The sequence below is a fragment of the Paramisgurnus dabryanus genome, chromosome 8 (assembly GCF_030506205.2).
Source record: "Paramisgurnus dabryanus chromosome 8, PD_genome_1.1, whole genome shotgun sequence".
NCBI classification, from domain to species: Eukaryota; Metazoa; Chordata; class Actinopteri; order Cypriniformes; family Cobitidae; genus Paramisgurnus; species Paramisgurnus dabryanus.
Window position 1 is genome coordinate 8,508,355 of NC_133344.1, and position 23,880 is coordinate 8,532,234.

The window sequence follows — 23,880 nt, forward strand, 5'->3', positions numbered from 1 at the left end:
TTTGTGAAGTTTTGTGTGAATTTGTCTAAATCAGTCAACATCTATTAATATACAGATTGAGTGGAGAAGATAAAACTCATCAGATGATCCACATGAAAAGCTCCAGTATGAGCACCACACAGACATCTACAGATGGAGATTTACATCCAGAATCCAGGTACTCTCAATATAGTCTATGAAAATGTTATTGTAGTAACTAACTAGTTAACAGAAACATTACATTTTTCATGACACTGTAAAATAAATTAAAATAGAAATTTGCATTATACACCCTTAAGATCTCAATATACTTCAGATGAAGAACAAACATTGCTTGAAACCTTACAGGCTGCTCATCTGCTACTATTGTGTGGGCAGTACATGGTCCCATCCTGAATGTTTCATCCACACTTTGTTGAGTTGCTCTGCTTGTGCACATTTACCCTGAGTGTCACCATCAATCTTTTTGTTGTGGAAATCAGTGTCTTGTGTGTTTTGTCATGTTTCACAAGTGATGACATTTTTTCAGTATTATTATTTACAGCATGTGCGAGTTCTGGCTGCGTCTTGAACAGTTATTTGATCTTTGATTAGTATAACATTTTTTTTTACAGAGAATAAAGAGATCATTAGCAAAAGACAAGTATCATATGCACTCTTGAGGTACAAAGGTTTACCTCCCCAGTTTTGTGCTTTTTTTCTGAGTGTACATGTGTGTTGTATTTCACTTCATATCTGCATATATATTTACTTACCTTTACTTGTTTTATATATTCACTGATTAACTGTTGTTTAATATTATCTTGTTGTTTAGTTTGATCTTATCTTGCATTGTTTGATAATATCCAGTATGTTGAATGTCTTTGCCTTCTATAATTTAAATAAAATTAGACTGAATATTTAAACACAACTTGATATTGTTCAATATCCTCTAATTATTTTATTCCAATGTTTCCTGTCTGCTGTTTCTCAGCTTCATCTCTGTGTTTTTGGTTAAACGTTGACTCACAACAGAGTTGTCTTTGTTTGAGTAACAAAGATAAACTCATTTTCCTGGTAGAGAGATCTGTGGATTTTTACGGTTATACTACGATAATAAAACCCCACAACACTGCTTATTTTTCAACAATTATTATAATATTTCTGATTAGCTATAGTATGTACTGTTTTGATTAAATAGATAACTAACAAAACATAGTTTTAGATACATTTTCAGCATTAAAACCCACAATAATTCAATATCAATTTCTTGTGAATATCCCAGTGAAAGCGCTCATAATTACTGCGTCTATGTCGCCATTTGTGTTCATTGGATGCACATAACACTTAAAAAACTTCCTTTTTTAGTTTTTTGTTCTGTCTCTAAGCTTTATAAGGTAATAAACACATCTTATTGATTTTTCTTAAGAGGAATGAGGTAAATTATTAGTTAACTATATGAGAACTTCCTCGTACTATGTGAAATCAGTGTGATCCTTCCTCACACAAATAATGAAAAAAAAATCAAAACCCATGTGACTTTCTACCTTGGTACAAAAGAGGGGACATTTTGATTTCAGTTTAGTGAACAAACGGATGCTAAAACAACACATTATAAGGATTACTCCAGGTTTGTAAGTTAAATTTGTTGTAAATAGCACTGTAATGCTTGTTAACTGCCAACAGAGAGAGAAAAACCTCAAACGCCTTTATTGTCTTGTCGATCACAGGGTTAGAATGGGTGTGGTGGTTAGATATCCATCATCAAATGTATTAATATAACTAAAGCTCATTCAGATAATTTTGTGTAGTTGATGTAAAAGTTGCAGGATTTTGAGAGAATTCAGTCAGATTGTAAATTCAGGTGTCACAAGGCGCTTTTCACTTCTTTTCAGTTTCTCTAGAACAGATTTATTATTTGATATTTATTTTATCGTTTCTTAAAATTTCAAAAATATTTTAATCTTAAAGCTATTTATTGAAAGTTTTGCGTTGTATTTGACATTTTAACATCATTTGTGTTAATGTTACACAGCTGTTACATTCATACGGGGCGAAACGCTAGACGGAAAGTGTGTCTGAAGCATATGGGTTGAAATTAGACTTAAAATAATGAATAAATACGTTCATATTTATCTGTGAACTTGATACACGTTACAAATATATTTGACTATCCATATTCACATATATGTGAATAATTTTTTTATTTTATATATACATATCATAATTTGAACATGCAAAAAAAAAGAGATGTGCATTCGTGGATCAGGTGACATGTCTGCTTTTATCCCGTTTATGTTCATTTGAATTTTGAGACTTTCATTTCACCAATTAAAGCAATTTATGAGCTGAATACAAACAACAGGGGCGGCATAAGGACATTTTTAGGGAGGCTTTATGTTAGCTCTATAAACAGAACACGGATTTGTGATCGCTTCTGTCCTCTTCAGGGCCGTGCACAGACCTTTTGAGGGGCATGTGCTGAAACTGAAAAAGGGCACCCCCTCCAAATAAATATCACTTAATAATCATATTAATAGTTTTATATTTATTCGCTATTAATGATTGAAAAAAATCACTATTAATGAATGAAAAATGACATTTTATGATAGCTTGGCATTATACAGTGCAAAGGATATCTGCCCTTGTAAGTTGGCTTTAACAATTTACATCCTGGGTGTTTGTCTGTATTAGGCCTATTTGTTGTCATGTGTTTGTGAAGTGCTCGCTCTTATTTAATTGTAGAATATATTAATTTTAATTTTTTCCTCTGCTTACATAAAGTTACATAAAAATATGTTTGAAGAAAAAAAAGGTATTCTGTTTTGTTTTATAAGCTAATTTTTATTATTTGGTTAACATGTTTATGTATGTGATTGAGAAGAGGGGGAAATAGGAGATTAAAGATCAAAATAGGAGATTATACTACACTTTAGCCATACGATTAGCATATTCAACATGTATCTGCCTACCTGGCAAAAACTGTGCTGAAGACCAGGAACCTTGGTCTTTTGAAGGTGCAAATAACTGCATTACTGAAAAATATACTAAATACTAAATAGACTTAACTCTATGCAGTTAATTTCAGAATAAAAAATTATGAACCAAATAATCATACAACTCCCTTGACTAATTCAAGGCATAAGAAACATGCATATACAATAAATTATATCCAGATTGCATACTGTAATGAGTGATAGGGCAATATAATGTACATACTTGTATCCTTTACACGTTTTTCGTCTCTATCCAGTTTTCCCAACTGGGCATCTGATGTCTAAGACCTTTCTAATCTGATATGTTTTTGGTGTTAATGTAGGCTAGACATTTACCCACGCGGGCGCGTCTTTTCGCGTGAGATGTGTTGACTTTAGTTTAACGATTGAGATGCGTCATGCAAAAAAAGCGGTAAAAACCCGACAGTATTATAAAAACATTCCGTATTGTTGTCACGGGTGCCCTTCACATGGGTGAACACTTGTTTAAAAACTGCTCGCGCTTTGTCAAAAACTCAATTTGGTCGCAGTTTGGAGCCCAAAGTGCCCCCTGATTGCCCACTCGACCAATCCCGTCTGGAAAATTCGGCTCTGCTCAAATTTATAAAAACATGTGCCGTTATATACATACTAGTGTTTCTTTCGTAATGAGACAGCATTGTACTCAAACAACAAGATACTTATTTACCGTTGCAAGACGTTCAGCTGCCTCTGACTGCTGTGGAACTTCAGCTCGCAGCACTCAGGGGGCGGAGTTAAGAGGTTTGACAGACAGTTTTTTGCGGATCCAAAAATATTTAGTTTTTTAATAATTTTATTTGATAAATATATTTGTAAAACACACAGACAGACGTAAGTGATTAACAATAGCATTAATTTATATATTTAAAAAAATAATAAAACACCTCCAAAAATTACTTCGGAGTGTAAGGACAAAAAGGGCATGTGTTCTGCACAGGTTGAGCCCTATCTGTGCACGTGTCTGGTCCTCTTTAAATTTCATATGAATACGGATTTCGTCTCTTTCTCCTCTGCAACTTTCAGCGCATTCAGTCCACATGCAATACTGTCATGACTGCTGGGTGATCGATGGCTGTGTGATCTGTGTGTGTGTGTGTGTGTTGTTTACCTGTGGTGCCGTTTCCTCGTGTATTCACTAACTCCGCCCCCTTGTTTCGGTAATTGTTCACCGGTGGTGTCTCGTTTACCTTTCCCTTTATATTGCACGTAGTCCTGTCCTTCGTTGCGCGCTCATTGTTTTATCACAGTCCTGCTGCCCTGCCTTGTCTTGTCAGTCGTTCTCTGTTTTCTCCTCTATTACCCCAGGTTTGGTTTCGGCGGTCGGAGACGCGTCTTCACCCGGACCGCTCGCTTGTGGGGTACTGGATTTAGTGACTTTGTTTGTCTCTCGCTACAGCTGGTTCGCTTCGTCTTTAGGCGGTATACCAGCTGTCTCCCTTTCTCTCCGGTTTGCATCATCACCCGTGAGTGGAGTTCACCTCATTACCATTGTGGATTATTGACTCTACGACTGTTGTTTCTCGGAACCACTGGTTCGCTTCGTTTTTAGGCGGTGACCAGTGGTTTTCGAGTGGCCCTACTACATCAGGATTTCACAGTGGATTACCCGTCTGAGAACTTGGAGTTTCCATCTTCCATCTCCGCTTGTCATCCACCTGCAGGAGGGCGTGTATCATCCTTCTGTTGTGTGTGGTGATTGTGCTGGCGTTCTCGACGGAGTGCGTGGGTGGCTCTCTCTCTCCCTTCGGATCTGTACTGGACTATTGTGTGCCGTGTGTGGATCTATCAGTGACTTGCTCTCCTATTTTCTATTTTCTATTTTTCTAAATAAATTGTTAACTTGCATCTGACTCCTGAGTTCATTTCATGACAAATACATTGGAATACTCCAATAAGGTGGCTGAGCTAGAAGGGTGTCCAAATTTAATGCACTACTTTTACTCTCTCCAATAATTAATTTCCCGTTAATTGACGCAGCACAGGCAAATTAGTTCAAGCAGAGCTGATGAGTTAAAGTGTGATGCACTTGAATTCAGCACCATGGACATCAAAAGCAAAAGTTTGGAGTGAGATAACATCTGTTAGGGGAGGAGCCACTCAGGTATTTGCAGCAGCGGCCCCTTTGCCCCACCAAATCCAAGTTTTTGCTAGCAGTTTAATTTCACCTACTGTTTATAAATGACCTGCACCAATAAAAATTATACAAATTTGGTAATTCTGAAAATGGATGGACAAATTCATCCACATCATAAATTGTTTTATGTATTTAAAAAATACAAATTTATCAATATTTAAATTAAATCTTGCCCCAAACGGCTCGGTGGGGCTCAATGTACACCCAAGTGAAAAAAGTAGTACACTGATAATGAACTAGATTGTTCTATTTTCATGCACTAATTTTGTACTTAATAAACTAAAAAATCATCTTCGGTAGCATACTACTTAAGATAATCTTAAGAACATCTAAGTGTACTTATCTGTGCTATTTTGAGACACCATGAATATGATCTAAATTAAAATGTGCTATTAACATACTATCTCTGTATTAAAAAAATATTTAGTTACCACTTCTAGTAAACTTGAACCCATCTTTTCATACAAATTCACTTTGATTTTCAGTTTTTGTATCTGAATTTTGATTCAGTGTCGGTTGTGGAGATCAGATTGATCAGATTTACTTCTGCAGCTCCACTATGGACCAAACAAAAACATCAACAAATGAAGATTTTTCTCCAGGATGCAGGTACTTTATGTTAATAATTTATTAAGCTTCATATTATATTAAACTATTTGTTTTTTTAACAAAAATATTATTAACCCTTTAACTGCCAGCTCAACCAAACGGTTGAGCACATTTTGAGTCCCTATATTTTATTGAGAGGAGTACCTAACTTAACTCAAGCTGATTGAGCCATCTCTACTATTTGTGTAAGATATGTTTTGCCAAAAAAATCCACTAGATATCAATGTATCAATCAACAGCACTTGTCACAACACATCTTGTTATGTGGATTTTAGAAATTAAAAAATCACTTCTGTTATATGAACTGTTCTTGTTGAAATTTTGCAAGGAAACCATATTTTTTTGACATATTACACTGTAAGAGCCCTAACTTTACAAAATTATGTTACTTGGTGCCATGAAAAAACTTTCATGTGTTTTGAATAATTTTTCAAAAACATGCTCAACCAAACGGTTGATTTGTCACTTAATGGTAAAAGTAGAAAAGCTAGGGTAATGTTTTCAGATCATCCAATTCTGCAGTCAGAGTGTACTATTTGCTATGAAATATAAATTTCTGATCATTCACAGCTATGAATATGACACAGCTATTGTTATTTCTTATTTAATATATTGAGATCATTTCTTAAGTATGTATTTTTGCCACTTCTGGATATTTTTTTGAAATAACTATAATGAATTCATATAATTAATGTATGGAAATCATAATTACTCATTAATTAATCAATAATTACTTCTTAAATTATGTTTTAAATTGTTTGAAGGATTGTCTGCAATGTTGGCTTACTCTACACAGCATTGCTGGTTTACAAATAAATGTTAAAGGGGCCATGTCACAAGACTTTTTTAAGATGTCAAATAAATTTTTGGTGTCCCCAGAGCACATATGTGATGTTTTAGCTCAAAATATCATATAAATAATTTATTATAGCATGTTAAAATTGCCACTTTGCAGGTGTGAGCAAAAATGTGCAGTTTTGGGTGTGTCCTTTAAAATGCAAATGAGCGGATGAAGTGCAAACACCGATCACAATGATGGTGGTTTGTTGAAATTGAAACTTAGTTGTGCTGTGAATTATTTTCTCTGTCTCTCCTTCTCTTGATTAAAACACTGGAAATGGCAGTGCTGTGGTTGGAAAGTGCAAATTAAGGGGTGGTATTATTATAATAAGGGCTCCTTCTGACATCAAAAGGGGAGCCACATTTCAATTACCTGTTTTTTCACATGCTTACAGAGAATGGTTTACCAAAACTAAGTTACTGGGTTGATCTTTCTCACATTTGCTAGGTTGATAGAAGCACTGGGGACCCAATCATAGCACTTAAACATGGAAAATCTCAGATTTTCATGCCGTGACCCCTTTAATTTATCTAAAAAAAGACAAAAAAAATTATTTTGCACTACCAAACTTGACAGTGTGTTTCTTAAATCATAAAATACTAATATGCCATTGTATTACTATCTTTGGCCTTCTTTTATTTTAGGTTTTAAATGCAGAATATCCTTATTTTTGTTAATTTTGGTCATTTTTATTGCAAAAAACATGAAAACATGTCATGTCCTGCGTTAAAATAAAAACCTGAAATATTTTAATATGTTATACTTCAATAAATAAAGAAGATTTAATATACAAAACCATTTTATTTGGATTATGTTTGTAAAAAATTAGTATTATAGTTCATATTTTCTAATTTCCATAGAATGTGTTTGAGTTCCTTTAAGTGACATATCAACCGTTTGGTAGAGGCCGATTTTTAAAAAATTATGGGATGTGTTGAAAAAAAATACATTGATTGTGTTAAGTGGTGACATAAGGAGATAAGAAATGCAAACAAAAAATTTTTCAAATGCCTTTTTCTTGGTGTGGCAGTTAAAGGGTTAATATAATTTAAGGTATTAATTGTGTGTTATAGTTCAGATCATCCGAAGAGATCAGATAGAGAGATCAGCTGTGTGTCTATGAAGAGTGAAGTGTCTATGAGTCCCCCAACCAACTTTAAGATTGGAGATACCAACCGAGATACAAGGCTTGTTGTCAGGTATATAAAAAAACTCTGAAACATATGATTATCTTTTATATGGTGATACTGAAACCCCATTCACACAGACCTCTGGTCCCAGAAAATACCCATAAAATTGCCAGACAAGCGTCTGTGTGAACAAAAACTCGTTCCGTTAATCTTCTGGGATCGTTGCCGGAAAGAGGACCTAGTAAGATACGCGGGTAACCCTCTGAGTGAACAAGCAGCCGCAAGAATGCCATAATGGGTGTGTCGAAGTGAGGACGCGCGCGTCATCATCACAACACAAGTTATGGTTCAGCTCCTTACAACGAGAGATAACATGCATATAAAGATTCACCACGAGAAATGGTGCAAATTAGATTGAAGCACTTATCAGGAAATTATAAATGAGACGCATAAACAAAGACGCACGTGCCGTAGTGAGGACGCGCGTGTCATGGCAACATGAAGTTGGTTCAACTCTTTAAAATGAGGGATTTACAACATTCACTACGAGAAATGTCAGCAAACTGGACTGAAGCAGATATCAGGTAAGTTAGCTTGTCATTTACTGCGTTGAAACGGAGATCATTCAGCAGCATAAAAGAATATCGCGTCACGTGCTCATTTGAGCTATAATAAACGAAAATACCCTCGCGTCATCCCACCAAGATATATCGTTCAGCTCCTCAAAATGCGGGTTTTAAATCCATATAAACAATCACGATGAGAAATGTCTGAAAACTGTATTAAAGCAGAGATCAGGGAGCTCATCAAATATCCACTCAGAAGATGAGATCATTCACCAGCAAAGAACTGTGCATTCACGCGCTCCTTTGTAGTCTTATCATAAACAAAAATGCACGCGAGTTGTTTCTGGAGAGAGGAATAATAAATACTTTGCAAACTTCAGACGCTGCGTAGAAGAGAGGGCGGGACTTTCAACAGGTCACGTGTCTTTCCGGGACCATCAGATGCCGTGTAATCTTGGCAGTGTGAACGAACAAAAATCCAGGATGCATTTTACGTGTATTTTCCGGAATGTCTGTGTAAAAAGGACTTGAGAGAGACACATTTGTTTAAGCACTCAGTTAAATTTACAGTTTCTGTACTAAATAAAAAGATCATAAGTGGTTTTTAATAACAAATGAGTTATATAAGTATGCACATTTATATCTATACTGCAAATATAACACTCATTTAGACTTAAGATTTAGACCATTCAATCAATGGTACCAAACTGAGATAATGTTAGAAGTGACCAAACACATCAACGACTCTGTGCAGTAACACTCTCCCTCTCATAATGGGAGAAGGGGGAGCGGATTTTTCAGGCGAGTCGAAGTACTCCCAAAAGTGCTGTTCCGCCATACAATATAGTTCCTCTATTAAATCCGCTTAAAAAAGCGCTACGTTTTATTTTGTGCCACCATACTTGCTCGTATAACTACTCGTCTTAAATAGGAAAAACGTTGATGTGTTTGGTCACTTCTAACTTTACCTCTGTTTGGTACCATTGAATGAATGGGGCTAAGCTAAATGCTATCAAAGTGTCGCCGCGCGCCCCAGCGCTTACGTGCACGCACACAGATGATAGAGGGATGTATCAACTCTTCTTAGTTAAGGTAATAACATATTTTAATATATAAAAGGATAGACTATTCCTTTAAGTAAAATCACAGACTTTGCTTTTCCTGTGCGAACGACACTAAGATGCAGGGGTATAATTTCTGTGAGTTCCCTACACAGCAAAATCACCAGTGTTAAATGTACACTACTGGTGTATGGGTACCACCAGGTCTCGTAGTACCCATATAAACACCAGCAGTGTAAATGTAACACTGGTGATTTTGCTGTGTAGATAATACTATCCTGTGTGAATAGTACTTTTGAATTAAAATGTTGTATATGTATAATTTATGAAAGTTTTATTAGTAAATTACATTCACAGCAGTGTAAAACTGTAGAGTTAATAAAGTAATATGGAAAAAAATCCACTAATATTTAAGTGTAAATAGATTCTTGATTCTCAATCTTGCCATCCAGGTGTAAAGAGAGGAAGACTGAACAATCTGAGAATCAACTACAAGACTTTAATGAAAACATGTATCCTGGTTTCAGGTAAATCATAGGATTTTATATTATTAGGTTGCAGACACTAGAAAATGTTGACCAAATGATCCTTAAAAACATTTTTAAATAAATAAAACATTTTACAAACCATATGAATATGTCCTGTGTTTTCCAATGCAAAAAATGCTCTATACATTTTTAATCAAACTTGTCTGCTAATTTACAGCCATGGCTTTAATCCTGCTGAAGTCCTGCACACATTTAAGTCAAATCTGAGAAAGAAGTTTGAGTGTTTGTATGAGGTAACATCAAATGAGATAAACCCAACACTACTGAATGAGATCTACACAGAGCTCTACATCACAGAGAGTGAAAGTGGAGAGATCAGTAATGAACATGAGGTGAGACAGATTGAGACACAATCCAGAAGAAGAACAACAGAGGAGACACCAATCAAATGTAATGACATCTTAAACCTTTACCTGAACAAGACAAACACATCAGAAGTGTGCTGACAAAGGGAGTCGCTGGCATTGGAAAAACAGTCTCTGTACAGAAGTTCATTCTGGACTGGGCTGAAGAGAAAGAGAATCAGGACGTCCACCTCATATTTCCACTTCCTTTCAGAGAGATCAATTTGATGAAGGACAAAACACTCAGTCTTTTAGATCTTCTTCATCTTTTCTTCCCAGAGACAAAAGAAATGGAAATCTTCAGTGATGAATATAAAGTGTTGTTCATCTTTGATGGTTTGGATGAGTGTCGTCTCTCTCTGGATTTTCACTGCAGTGTGAGGTTGTGTGATGTAAGTGAATCAACCTCAGTGAACGTGATGCTGACAAACCTCATCAAGGGGAATCTGTTTCCCTCTGCTCTCATCTGGATCACCTCCAGACCAGCAGCAGCTGATCTCATCCCCTCTGAGTGTGTTGATCGAGTCACAGAGGTACGAGGCTTCAATGATCCACAGAAGAAGGAATACTTCAGGAAGAGAATCAGTGATGAGAGTCTGTCTGATCAAATCATCTCACACCTGAAGTCATCCAGGAGTCTCTACATCATGTGTCACATCCCAGTGTTCTGCTGGATTTCAGGCACTGTTCTAGAGAGAATGTTGAGTGAAGCAGAGAGAAGAGAGATCCCCAAGACTCTCACTCAAATGTACACACACTTCCTGATCATTCAGACAAACATCAAACATCAGAAGGACTATGAGAGGAAAGTGAAGGATGAAGAGATGATCTTCAAACTGGGTAAACTGGCTTTTGAGCATCTTGTGAAAGGCAATGTGATCTTCTATGATAAAGACCTGAGAGAGTGTGGCATTGATGTAGCAGAAGCATCAGTGTACTCAGGATTGTGTACTCAGATCTTCAGAGAGGTGTTTGGTTTGTATCACGGGAAAGTTTACTGCTTTGTTCATCTGACTATACAAGAACATCTAGCAGCTCTTTATGCTCACATCTCCTTTGTAAACAACAAAAATGTGTTTAATAAAATTAAAACAACTCATGGAGAGAAGATTGCAAAACCTGACCTGTATCACAGAGCTGTAGATAAGGTTTTAATACCTGATGTGTACCAGAGAGCTATACATGAGGCTTTACAGAGTACCAATGGACGTTTTGACCATTTTCTTCGTTTTCTTCTGGGTTTGTTAGTGGAGTCGAATCAGAATCTCATACGAGGTCTAATGAGAAACACAGATCACAGCTCTCATAGAAGTCAGAAAACAATCAAATACATCAAACAGAAGATCAGGGAGAATCCTTCACCAGAGAAATCCATCAATCTGTTTAATTGTTTGTATGAACTGGGTGATCATTCACTAGTGGAGGAAATCCAACATTATCTGAAATCTGGAACATTAAATGGAGTCAAACTTTCTTCATCTCAGTGTTCAGCTATAGTTTTTGTGTTATTATCATCAGATCTGGATGAGTTTAATCTGAATAAATTTGTTAAAGCAAACAAAGCTGAACCACTTAAAGTTCTTAAGAAGTTGTCGCCTGTGATTTGTGAATCCAGATCAGTTCAGTAAGTGTGAACAGTAATTTTACTCTTAAAACATTATTAATGAAGAAAAACCTCAAAAATCTTCAGTACTGCAGATGTCATACAAAGTTTAGTGTTCAGTGTGTTTGATGAGAGCTTAATTTATTCACACAGTAATGCTGCATTCACTTGCGTTCCTTGCTCTAGATTACTGGCGGGATTTAACTTCATGTCATGCGAATTTTTCGCTCAAGTTAAATATTTTCAACTTGTGGAGATGGGTTGCGACGCCCAATTCATGTCTATTCGCATCTTTGCATTGACTTTGTATGAATCTACTCATGCAAATCATGGAATTCGCGTTTGGTGTGTACGCCCCCATAAAAATTCTTCACACTCTAAAAAATATTTAACCCGGGGCTGGGTAACTATAGGACAGAACACATTTCTGGGTTAAAATGACCCAAATAATAGGCTGTTTTAACACAACTGCTGGGTTATTGTTAATCAACCATGTTGAAACAACCCAGCAGTTGGGTTAAAACAACCCATTATTTGGGTCACTTTAACTCAGAAATGTGTTCTGTGCTATAGTTATCCAGCCCGGGGTTAAAAAAAACCAATATTTTTAGAGTGCAAGCATTGAAAAAAAAACAGTAGATGTAAAATGTCATGTTGACATGTTGAAATGTGACCTTGTTCTGGTCCTACGTGACATTTTTCTTTCTCTACAGGTTGACTTCTTGTAATATTACAGCTAAAGGTTGTGCTGTTTTGGCTTCAACTCTGAGATCAAACCCATCACACCTCAGAGAACTGAATCTGGCTGGGAATAATCTTGGAGATTCAGGAGTAAAGCTGATCTCTGCTGTACTGGAGAATCCTGATTGTAAACTGGAGAAACTAAAGTAAGATCATTTTTACTTTAAAAAATAGGTTGGTTCTACTATAAAGACCCCGCTCATTGTTCATTGACCCATTCTAGCTTTAACAGTCAGGTCGACAGGGTCAAGAGTTCTACCCCATAAGAAAAATTTAGACCTGCTTTTCAAAGCTCTTTCTCCCTCTCAAAGAAGTAAACTATGAACAGTGTAGTCAACCAATTTTAAAAGAGCAATCAACATTTGTAGGCTGAGCAAACTTTAGCAGTGTTTCTATTTCTTACAATTATTATTGTCTAAAATTGGATATAATAATACAAAAAGTCACAACCTGAAGAGTCACCAACAGTGGTGGCCGGTGACTTCTCTTCCGAGGGGTGCGAATTCAAAATAAGTGTTCGGAGTGTCGTATTGCTCGTCATGTCAAAATATGTGTTTGTTGCGTCATGTGAACCATGTAGATCATGTGTGTTGTTAAAATACGTGCCTTCTGCTCACGCGTCTGAAAGGTTTATGATAAAAGCGTTCACAAAATACTCGCAAGACACTAAATGAACACAAACTCTGATTACAAATGAGATTAAGCGAGTGTCTGGAAAACGTGAGTGTCACTTTTATCATAAATCCCTTTGTAGCATCTGCAGCAGGCTTGTATTTTGACAAGACACATGATGCACATGGTTCACATGACGCACCAAACACATATTTGAAATGAAAAACCACACACATGATGGGCTAAATACATGTGTGAAGAGCTTCGCATTGTGCCCCCTCGAAAAAGAAGTCACCGGCCACCACTGGTCACCAATAATACATATATATATATATATAGTTTGGTATCTGCTTTGCAGAATTGGGCACTGAAAATATATATGTATTGCTTATGCATGTGTTGTTAAATAATGTTTAATTCACTTTAAATTTAACATTAGTGTTTGATGCAATTATTGGTAGGCTAACTTACTAAAGACTAAACTGTTTTTATCTGTTCTCCACAGGATAAGTTATTGTAAGATCACAAATAAAGGTTGTCTTGCTCTGACTTCAGCTCTGATATCAAACCCATCACACCTGAGAGATCTGAATATGACTGGGAATGAACGTCTCGGTTACGTATGTAACCCTCGTTCCCTGAAGGAAGGGAACGGAGACGTCACGTCGTGACCGACGAATTGGGAACCGCTCCGCGGGTGACCTATCTACTTCGAGAACTATAAGAAACGCCAATGAACTTGGCATGCAGGTATTTGCATAATGCCGGCGCCGCCCCGCCAGGTGCGTATATAAGCCGCAGGTGCACAATACCAAATTAGCTATATTATTGCTGAGAAGCCGAGCAGCAGTGCCCGGCCTGAAAACAGCAATGGAACAGCAAACTGTGGCGACGGGACGTGACGTCTCCGTTCCCTTCCTTCAGGGAACGAGGGTTACATACGTAACCGAGACGTTCCCTTTCAGTCGGTCACTACGACGTCACGTCGTGACCGACGAATTGGGAATCCCTACCAAAACGCCACTGCAGCTGAACCCTTCCAGTGTCTGTAAAAGCCCTCCGCCCTCCACGTAAGGGGCGGAACCTAAGGCGAAATGCAGAAGGCCGGTCACTACCTGTTCCTTAACCCACGATAGTGAAGCAGCGAACTGGGGAAGCGTCTAAACTGAGCGGAGCTAGAACACTGCGGAAGCCATCCCCTAAGAAGGTTGAATGGATGACATAAAATATGAACAACCGATAGGTTGCTGATAAAAAGTCTCTGAACAAAACATAGTATGCAGAGAGATGCAGAGCAGGCTCTGCTAAGGAAAACGTGGAGGATTAGTACCCCACGGAGTATACACACAAATGAACCCCACGTAGGGGATAAATGTGGACGCCTAGCCTACACAGGTTTACAGAGAATACATCAGTGATAGGTTGACAGCGGATGCTCCGCAACACCAGCTATCAGGGCGGTGGAGGAGAGGCAAAAACAGTTTTTTAGACGTTTTTGCCCCGATGGCCTTCCATATTGGTGCAGATGTGCAGCACCAAAATAGAGGCTCCAAGCCGACACACGAGCCGACCCTCGGCATTCTTAACTAGTTAGTAGAAAGAACCCGAGTGGAAACCGGTTCGACACGAACACTATAGAATCTTGTGAACGTATTAGGTGTCGCCCAGCCTGCAGCTCTACAAATATCTGTTAGCGAGGAACCGCGAGCCAGTGCCCAAGATGATGCCACACTGCGTGTAGAGTGAGCACGTAAATTAAATGGACAAGGCACATTCTGCTTTTGATATGCAAGGGCTATAGTATCCACAATCCAATGGGACATCCTCTGCTTGGTGACAGCTTTTCCTTTCTGCTGACCACCGTAACAAACAAAGAGCTGATCTGAGGCCCTAAAACTTTGCGTCCTGTCTATATACACACGTAGTGCACGAACAGGGCATAACAAAGCCATGGCTGGGTCTGCCTCCTCCAAAGGCAGCGCTTGGAGGTTCACCACTTGATCTCTGAAAGGAGTGGTGGGAACTTTGGGCACAAAGCCGGGCCGGGGTCTCAGTGTTACGCTGGATGCAGCCGGCCCGAACTGAAGGCACGATTCATCGACCGAAAATGCGTGAATATCCCCTATCCTCTTAACAGAAGCCAAAGCAAGGAGAGTTAATGTTTTCATAGTAAGAAATTTAACACTCACACTATGCAGAGGCTCAAATGGGGCTTCCTGGAGTGATTTCAGCACCAAGGACAGGTCCCAAGGAGGAATAGAGGGAGGACGCGAAGGATTCAGTCTTCGAGCGCCTCTGAGAAATCTAATGACCAGGTCGTGCTGACCCACTGTTCTACCATTTACGGGTGAATGGTGAGCTGATATCGCAGCGATATCGACCTTAATAGTGGATGGTGACAGCCTATTCTCCAAACGGCGCTGGAGATATAAAAGCACAACACTAATCGGGCATTCTCGGGGGTTTTCACTTTGGGAAGAACACCAGTCGACAAACAGGTTCCATTTAAGCGCGTAAGCCTGTCTCGTAGACGGCGCTCGCGCTGCAGCAATAGTGTTAGATACCTCTTGCGGTAAATCACTCAAATCCTCCGTGCCCCGTCCAGAGACCACACATGGAGGTTCCACAGGTCGGGGCGCGGGTGCCATAATGTGCCCTCTTGTTGAGAAAGAAGGTCCTTCCTCAGGGGAATCTTCCAAGGAGGGGCTGTCGCGAAGAGAGAGAGTTCTGGAAACCAACTCCTGGTTGTCCAATACGGTGCCACCAACAGCACGCTCTCCTCGTCCTCCCGGATTTTGCATAGGGTTTGCGCAATGAGGCTCACCGGAGGGAACGCGTATTTGCGCATGTTTCGCGGCCAGCTGTGTGCCAATGCATCCACGCCGAGCGAGTCGTCGGCTAGTGAATAGAACAGGCGACAATGGGTCGTCTCTGGGAAAGCAAACAGATCTATCTGCGCTTTGCCGAAACGTCTCCAAATCTGCTGAACCGCAATGGGGTGGAGTCGCCATTCGCCGGGACGCGCAGCCCGAGAGAGCGCATCCGCCTCTACATTGAGCGTGCCCGGGATGTAAATGGCACGAAGAGACCTCAAATTCTTCTGACTCCAAGTGAGGAGATGACGGGCGAGATGCGACAGGTGACGCGAGCGTAAACCGCCTTGACGATTGATGTACGCCACGGTCGCAGTGTTGTCTGTGCGAACTAATATATCTTTGCCCTGTAACTCGTTGCTGAAACGGACGAGCGCAAGATATACAGCCCACATTTCTCGGCAATTTATGTGCCAATGCAGCTGGGGTGCCGTCCAGACCCCCGAAGCCGCAAGCCCATCGTACGTGGCCCCCCACCCCGTGTCCGAAGCATCTGTGCATACTATTGCATGCCTGGAGACCTGTCTCAGAGGCACACCGGCTCGGAGAAACGCACGGTCTGACCACGGAGTGAAAGTGCGACGACACGCAGGTGTAATGATAACACGGTGAATGCCGCGCAGCCACGCTCTCCTCGGGACTCGATCGTGAAGCCAATGCTGAAGCGGTCGCATATGGAGCAGTCCGAGCGGAGTTACAGCTGCGGCTGCTGCCATATGCCCCAAAAGCTTCTGAAATTGTTTCAGCGGGACCGCGCTCTTGCTCTTGAATGTATTCAGGCAAGTCAGAATCGACTGTACACGCGCTTCTGTTAGACGAGCTGTCAAATCGATCGAGTCCAGTTCCATACCGAGAAAAGAGATTCTCTGCACGGGGCAAAGCTTGCTCTTTTCCCAGTTGACCCGAAGACCCAAACGAGCGAGGTGTTTTAAAGTTAAATCTCTGTGATCGCACAGCGTCTGACGTGTTTGACCTATTATTAGCCAATCGTCCAGATACGCGAGAATGCGCACACCTCTCTCTCTCAGGGGGTTTAAAGCCCCCTCCACTACTTTGGTGAATACACAGGGCAACAGAGAGAGCCCGAATGGGAGGACTTTGTACTGGTATGCTCGCCCCTCGAACGCAAAGCGGAGAAACGGCCTGTGCCGGGGGAAAATAGATACATGAAAGTACGCGTCCTTCAGGTCGATAGATGCGAACCAATCGTTTGGACGAATGCATGGAAATATGCGTTTGGGCGTCAGCATTTTGAACGGCATTCTGTGAAGTGCACGGTTCAGCGAACGCAGGTCCAGGATCGGTCGCAAGCCGCCGCTTTTCTTGGGTACAATAAAGTAAGGGCTGTAAAACCCCGACCTCATCTCGGCTGGAGGGACCGGCTGGATCGCGTCTTTCGCCAATAAGACAGCGATCTCCGCACGGAGGACGTGCGCATCGGCAGCTCTCACCGTAGTGAAACGAACGCCGGAGAATTTGGGGGGACGCCGGGCAAATTGGATCGCGTAGCCGAGACGAATCGTGCGTAAAAGCCAACGCGACGGGCTGGGAAGCTGTTCCCACGCCCCCAGACACCGTGCGAGAGGAACTAAAGGCACGATCGGTGTACCCGCGGCGGGCGCAACGGAGGTGATCACCGGTGTGTGCGTATTGGCCGCACCGACAGCAGTGTTGTGCATGATAACACTCACCTGAGTCCGCTGCTGGGTGGGTGAGTAAGGGAGGCTCTGCTGAAGACACCTCACGCCACTCGATGCACCCTCTGGCGAAGGGGGAGGAAGACGATGGGTTATGAGCCCGTGATGGTCTTCTCTCCCCTGAGAAGTCAGAGAGCGCGATGGGGTTATGAGCCCGTGCGTTGCTCTTGAACTCCTCTGATGAGTCGGAGAACGAGGGGGGGTTATGAGCCCGCTCGTGTCTCCGGCGCTCATCTGAAGACCTAGAGATGGAAGTGGAATTCGCTATTTTTGTGGAATTGTGGGTGCCGACTGAAAAGTCGGCGGAACAGAAAAATGAAACAAAAGATTACCCAACCGGCCCTCCTCCGGTGGGGGGAGTGGTGCCTTCACCATCTCCCGAAGAGCGATCCCCTCCATCTCTAGGTCGCCCGTCTCAGGGCCGCTTCAATCTCCTCTTTCCACCCTTCGGAGCGGGCGGGGCGGGCTGCTGGCGACCGGTTCCTCGCTTCTTAGAAGAGCCCCGGGGAGGAACGGAGGCGGCCACCGCAGGACGCCCTCGGCGAGGAGCAGGCTGAGGCGCCGACGTGGACGGGGCAGGCGCAGGACGCTTCCGACGCGGCATGATTTGAGCTATGGCCTCAGTCTGCTTCTTGGCCGCGGAGAATTGCTGGGCAAACTCCTCGACCGTCTCGCCGAACAGGCCGGTCTGGGAAACCGGAGCATTCAGGAGCCGGGTTTTATCAGCATCCTTCATGTCCGCCAGACACAGCCAGAGATGGCGTTCCTGGACTACCAGGGTAGACATCGCACGCCCGACGGCGCGTGCGGTGACCTTGGTCGCACGAAGCGCCAGATCAGTGGCCGCACGCAGTTCAGAGAACTCCGCCGAGTCGCGACCTCCCGCGTGCAGGTCCCTCAGAGCCTTAGCCTGATGAACCTGCAGCAATGCCATGGCATGCAGGGCTGAAGCTGCCTCCCCACAAGCTTTGTAAGCAGCACCGGTCAGCGCCGAAGACTGCTTACAAGCCCGTGAGGGGAGAGTAGGCTGGTCCCGCCAGGAGGAAGCGACACCGGCCGGACACAACTGCATCGCGACCGGCCGCTACACTGACGGGATACCAGTATACCCCCTGGCATCTCCACCCTCGAGAGAGGTGAGGGGTGAAGGCTGAAACGGCCGGTTCCGGGCGGAAAACGGGGTTTTCCACGACCGCGTCAGCTCTTCATGCACCTCGGGGAAGAAGGGCACCGGGGGCGAGGACTGAGAAGCCCTGGCACCCCCGAAGTACCAATCATCGAGGCGGGACGGTTCAGGTGGGGGAGGTTCAGTCCACTCCAAGCCGACCGCCGCCGCCGCCCGAGCGAGCATGGCTGCCATCTCGGGGTCGAACGCAGGACCCGCAACCCGACCCGAAGGCGGGAGCGGATCTGGATCGACGTCCGAGGCCGACAACCCCCCCTCCGACGTTACGGTGGACATCGCGTCCGGTGGAGGCTCGACAGAGCGCGAGGACACCGTAGAACACGGGCCGCTCGTCTCCATCGGGACCTCCGCTGGCAACGGATCAGGGCGCTGGGAGCTGCTGGACGAACCAGCAGACCGACCCAGCACCGTTATACGGAGGTCATCCTTCGCAAGTTTGGTAGCTGCGCCCTTAGCAGCACCAGACTTGGAAGGCGGGTGCCGTTCCCGGAGAAACGACACCCGTCTCCGCAAATCCGCCATAGTCATGCCCTCACAAGTGGAGCATGAACTATCACGCAACGCTGCCTCTGCGTGCTGGAGCCCCAGACACGAAACACAGCGCTCGTGGCCATCCCGGGGAGCGATGAACACACCGCATCCAGAAACGGAGCACGGGCGGAATGCCATCTTTAAAAAGACGCACCCGACCGTGACACGAATGAGTGACTGTCTTTAAAAAGACACAAAGCTCAAACGTGCTGCTCTTTTAGGGAAATCACTCTTTTTGTGCGAGCTGGTGAAACACACAGGGAGAGGCAAACGCACTCACTCAACTCAAGTCCTAAAAAAAGAGACAGAGAGAGAGAGAGAGAGAAAGGGTGGAGAAAACACTGCGAGCCTCCGCTGAGGTGTCTTTGCCCAACCAACTTCAGCAAGCTGAGATCTTTTTCCTCCAAGAACAGGGATCTACGAAGATCAGTATACGCTTCTCGAGAGCAGATGTCTGCCGGCTTCGAAGCAAAAAGCTAATTTGGTATTGTGCACCTGCGGCTTATATACGCACCTGGCGGGGCGGCGCCGGCATTATGCAAATACCTGCATGCCAAGTTCATTGGCGTTTCTTATAGTTCTCGAAGTAGATAGGTCACCCGCGGAGCGGTTCCCAATTCGTGGGTCACGACGTGACGTCGTAGTGACCGACTGAAAGGGAACTAAGAGATTCAGGAGTGAAGCTGATCTCTGCTGTACTGAAAAATCCTGACTGTAGACTACAGAAACTGGAGTAAGATCATCTCTCTGATAGTTACACATAAGCAGTTATGAAGATTCTGTTAATGATTAAACTGAAAATTAGATGAAAATTTGCTGTACTGCTGTACAACATTAACTAACTGTTACCAACAGCTTTCACATAAACCTACTGAAACGCGCTAGTAAGGTTGGATGTCACAAGTGAAATCATTGAAGTGTGTTGTGATCAGAGGGGCTGTTTACACTTGGTATTAAGATGTGTTTTCATCGATCGGATCACAAGTGGACGAGAGAGACACATTACGTTTACACCTGTTATTTAAATCCATCTCTTTTATCCACTTTCGACCACTTCTGTCCTGAATACTGTGAGGGGACGGTCCGTGAGACGGTGGGCGAGTCTCTCTGCTGTCATTCAAACGCGAGCGGGACTAATTATGAGTTTATATGGACGCAAACTAATATTATGTCGGAGTCCACTGCTTGTTTAGCAAGTAAACATGCTGCACAGAGTTTTTTACGTGTATATGTTAGAGCTTTCTCTGAATTTTCAGCGCAATTGATGAAATAGGATTGCACAACTTTCACGCTTTCAAAACGAAACTACGGAGAACACCCGCAGTAGTTTTATCAATGAAAGGCTAAAAATAGTGCTGTTCACCGTATGTTCATTCCAGAAGTAAAAAAAAGACGTAAAACTTGTGTTTAATACCTCAGATTAGATAAATGGGTGAAGAGAAGGCGGTCGCATGTGGCTGTTCGAACACATTCAACCACATTTGCGTTCCGCAACTCCAAAGCGTTCCGATCGAAAGTGGTTTCGACTACCTCTGGATGGGGTTGAAAGTGGTCGAAAGTGGACGCGTTAAAAATTTTTTGAACACCGTTTACACCTGGCATTAACGTCGTCCACTTGTGATCCGATCGACGAAAACGCATGTTAATGCCAAGTGTAAACTGCCTGACAGAGAGTGAAGTGTGTGCCATTGTTCTCTACAGGTTGTGTTGTTGTAATATCACAGCTGAAGGTTGTGATGATCTGACTTCAGCTCTGACGTCAAACCCATCACACCTGAGAGAACTGAATCTGTCTTATAATAAATTTGGAGATTTAGGAGTGGAACTGATCTCTGATGTATTGAAGAATCCTGACTGTAAACTGAAGATACTGAAGTAAGATCATCTCTCTGATAGTCACACATGATGTGATTTTCAATGAGACATAGTTTATGAGACTAAGTGAGTGTTTGAATATATAAGATATTATTTCGCTAACTTGAGGACAATATACATTTTCACTCAGTTGACAAATATCTTCAAAACACAGCTTTAGGAAACCTGTAAAAGCTTTAGGAAACCTGTAAACATACCACAGACATGAGGACATTGAGTGGATACACATAATATTGAAGAGTGTTATTGTTATTTACAGGTTGTGTGGTTGCAGTATCAGAAATGAAGGTTGTGATGCTCTGACTTCAGCTCTGAAATCAAACCCTGACACACACCTGACACATCTGAATCTGTCTCAGAATAAATTTGGAGATTCAAGAATGAAGCTGATCTCTGATCTGAAGGATGATCCACATTATAATCTGAAGACAATACAGTGAGTAATAATAGTCAAATAATTACCCCGTTATGCCATTCATCAAGTTAGATCAAGTTAATATTAACATTAACTGTTTAGCTTTCCCTACTGACAATAAAACCAGAAAAAGTTGGTGAGCTGGTTTTAGCTGGTCTATCAGCTTGGTTTTATCTGGTATAGCAAGCTGGTCTAGATGTGTTTTGGTTACTTTTTAAGCTGGTCCCAAAAGCTTTGCCAGTCTGGAAGTCCAGCCAAAACCAGCTACAGCAACCTGAAACCAGCTAAAGCCAGCAAACAAGCTTTAAGACGTTTTTCAGTAGGGTCTGTATAGATTTCTCTATGTTACACTGTATTTCATTTGGTTCATATAAAGTATTTCTTTGTGCTTCATTTTATTCTGGGATTAATCTTATGAACAGATTTGAGAACAGTTTGTGTGTTTTACCAGCTTTTAGACATCAGTCTGTCTGATCTTCTGCTAATGGAGAAAATGAGGAACAGAGACGTCAGTCAGCATAATGGACAGAAACGTCATAACACTCTGATCACACAATGTGTCCGTGCATGTGACTTTGCATTATTTCTGTTGTTCTTATTATTGTACAGCTATAGATATGACACAGATCAAATATTTTAACTGTAATAACAGTGAAAGTGATTTAATATTTTAATGTACCTGTGTATCATCCTTGGCACGTTCAAGATCAAAACGATGTGTTGAACACCCTGTTGTGATGACGCAAGAGTTGCAACTATGTTAGCTGAGTGGCCATACTTTGTGTTCTTTTTTAAATGTTTCTGAAGCCTGATGAAATCGTTATAAACGAAAGACAACATTCCAACCTTAACCCATTGAGCAAGCTGTCTCTTTAGTACCGCGTGGTTTATTTGTTGCTGCTGATTGGACTGTAGTTCTGACACACTCACTAAACAAGAGAAAACGTATCTCAAACCCTGTTGCACATTGGTGCACACCATTTCCAGGAAACATGTTGTTTAACCCGGAAACCATAGCAAAACGTTGTGCACCGTTTTGATCTTGAATGTGCCCCAGTTGTTTGGTTTTCCAAACTGGTTTTGTGTCTCCTATGTGTTAATGAGGAAACTGCAGAGGGTTTGTGAGTTTTCTCAGTGGCTTTGGTACATTTTTCAGATCAGAATTGAAATTCTCTAAACTACCTGTTCAATCCTCACATTATTGTGTTGCTTGTGCACATCAAAAAAGTTGCAAATGCTTTGGTACATCCATGCAAATGATTATGTACAATTCTCTGCTGTTTCCAACTTTATCAGTTGCTTATGTCATGTTGATCAAAATGTATTATAATAGGTCTCTGATGAATAGTCTCCCCCCTCACAATATTTACGCATTAGTTCATAGTTTAAATCTTTACATGCAAAATAGTTGAACAAGTTGTCATAATTTGTCAAGCATATTCCTATACATTTCCATGAGACTTTTTTCAAAATCTAAAAAATATGAAGTTGTTGTTGTTGTTATTTATATGACTGGGCCATACAATACAGTGCGTCTTGTCACTTTTTTAGATCTAAATTTAAAAAATCGCATCCCTGAAAAAGAGAGGGGTCAGATTGGAGATGACTTGCCAAAATATGTGATAGTTTGGGACAATGGCAGTTCCATTGGTGCAACATCATCAGGCAATTGTTTTCAGCCCACAACAGGATGCTGATGGAGTTTCTCTCACCCTACTCTCCATTCCTTAATCCCATTGAGGTATTTTTCTCAGCATGGAGATATGAGATAAGTATATGATCGCCAGCCACATACGATGACCCTTCTGGCTGGCAGGGATGCAGCATGTGATGACATCACACCAGATGTCTGCAGAGACTGGATAAGACTCTTTCCACGCTCCATCGCAAGAGAAGATATTCATTGTGATGAGGATGCGAATTTTTGGCCCAACAGACAGGAACGTCAGGATGTGAAGGAAGACTGCACTGTAATTCCTACAGCACTGCATGTTCAGTTTTCCCTAAGGAGTTTGTTCTATGTTCACATTTCTACTTTTTCCTTTGTGCTATGCAGTGCTGTATTTTCCTTTCTGTATGGCAATGACATGGTCTGTCAACAAATTACTGTACAAACAGTAAAAGTGTAAATGTGAATCT

The 23,880-nt window shown here is 41.8% G+C and overlaps 1 pseudogene; it reads left to right on the plus strand.

The window, feature by feature from the left end:
• The first annotated feature begins 1,482 nt into the window (after positions 1 to 1,482).
• LOC135771849 (NACHT, LRR and PYD domains-containing protein 3-like) lies at positions 1,483 to 22,407 on the plus strand (annotated as a pseudogene).
• The last annotated feature ends 1,473 nt before the right edge of the window (positions 22,408 to 23,880 follow it).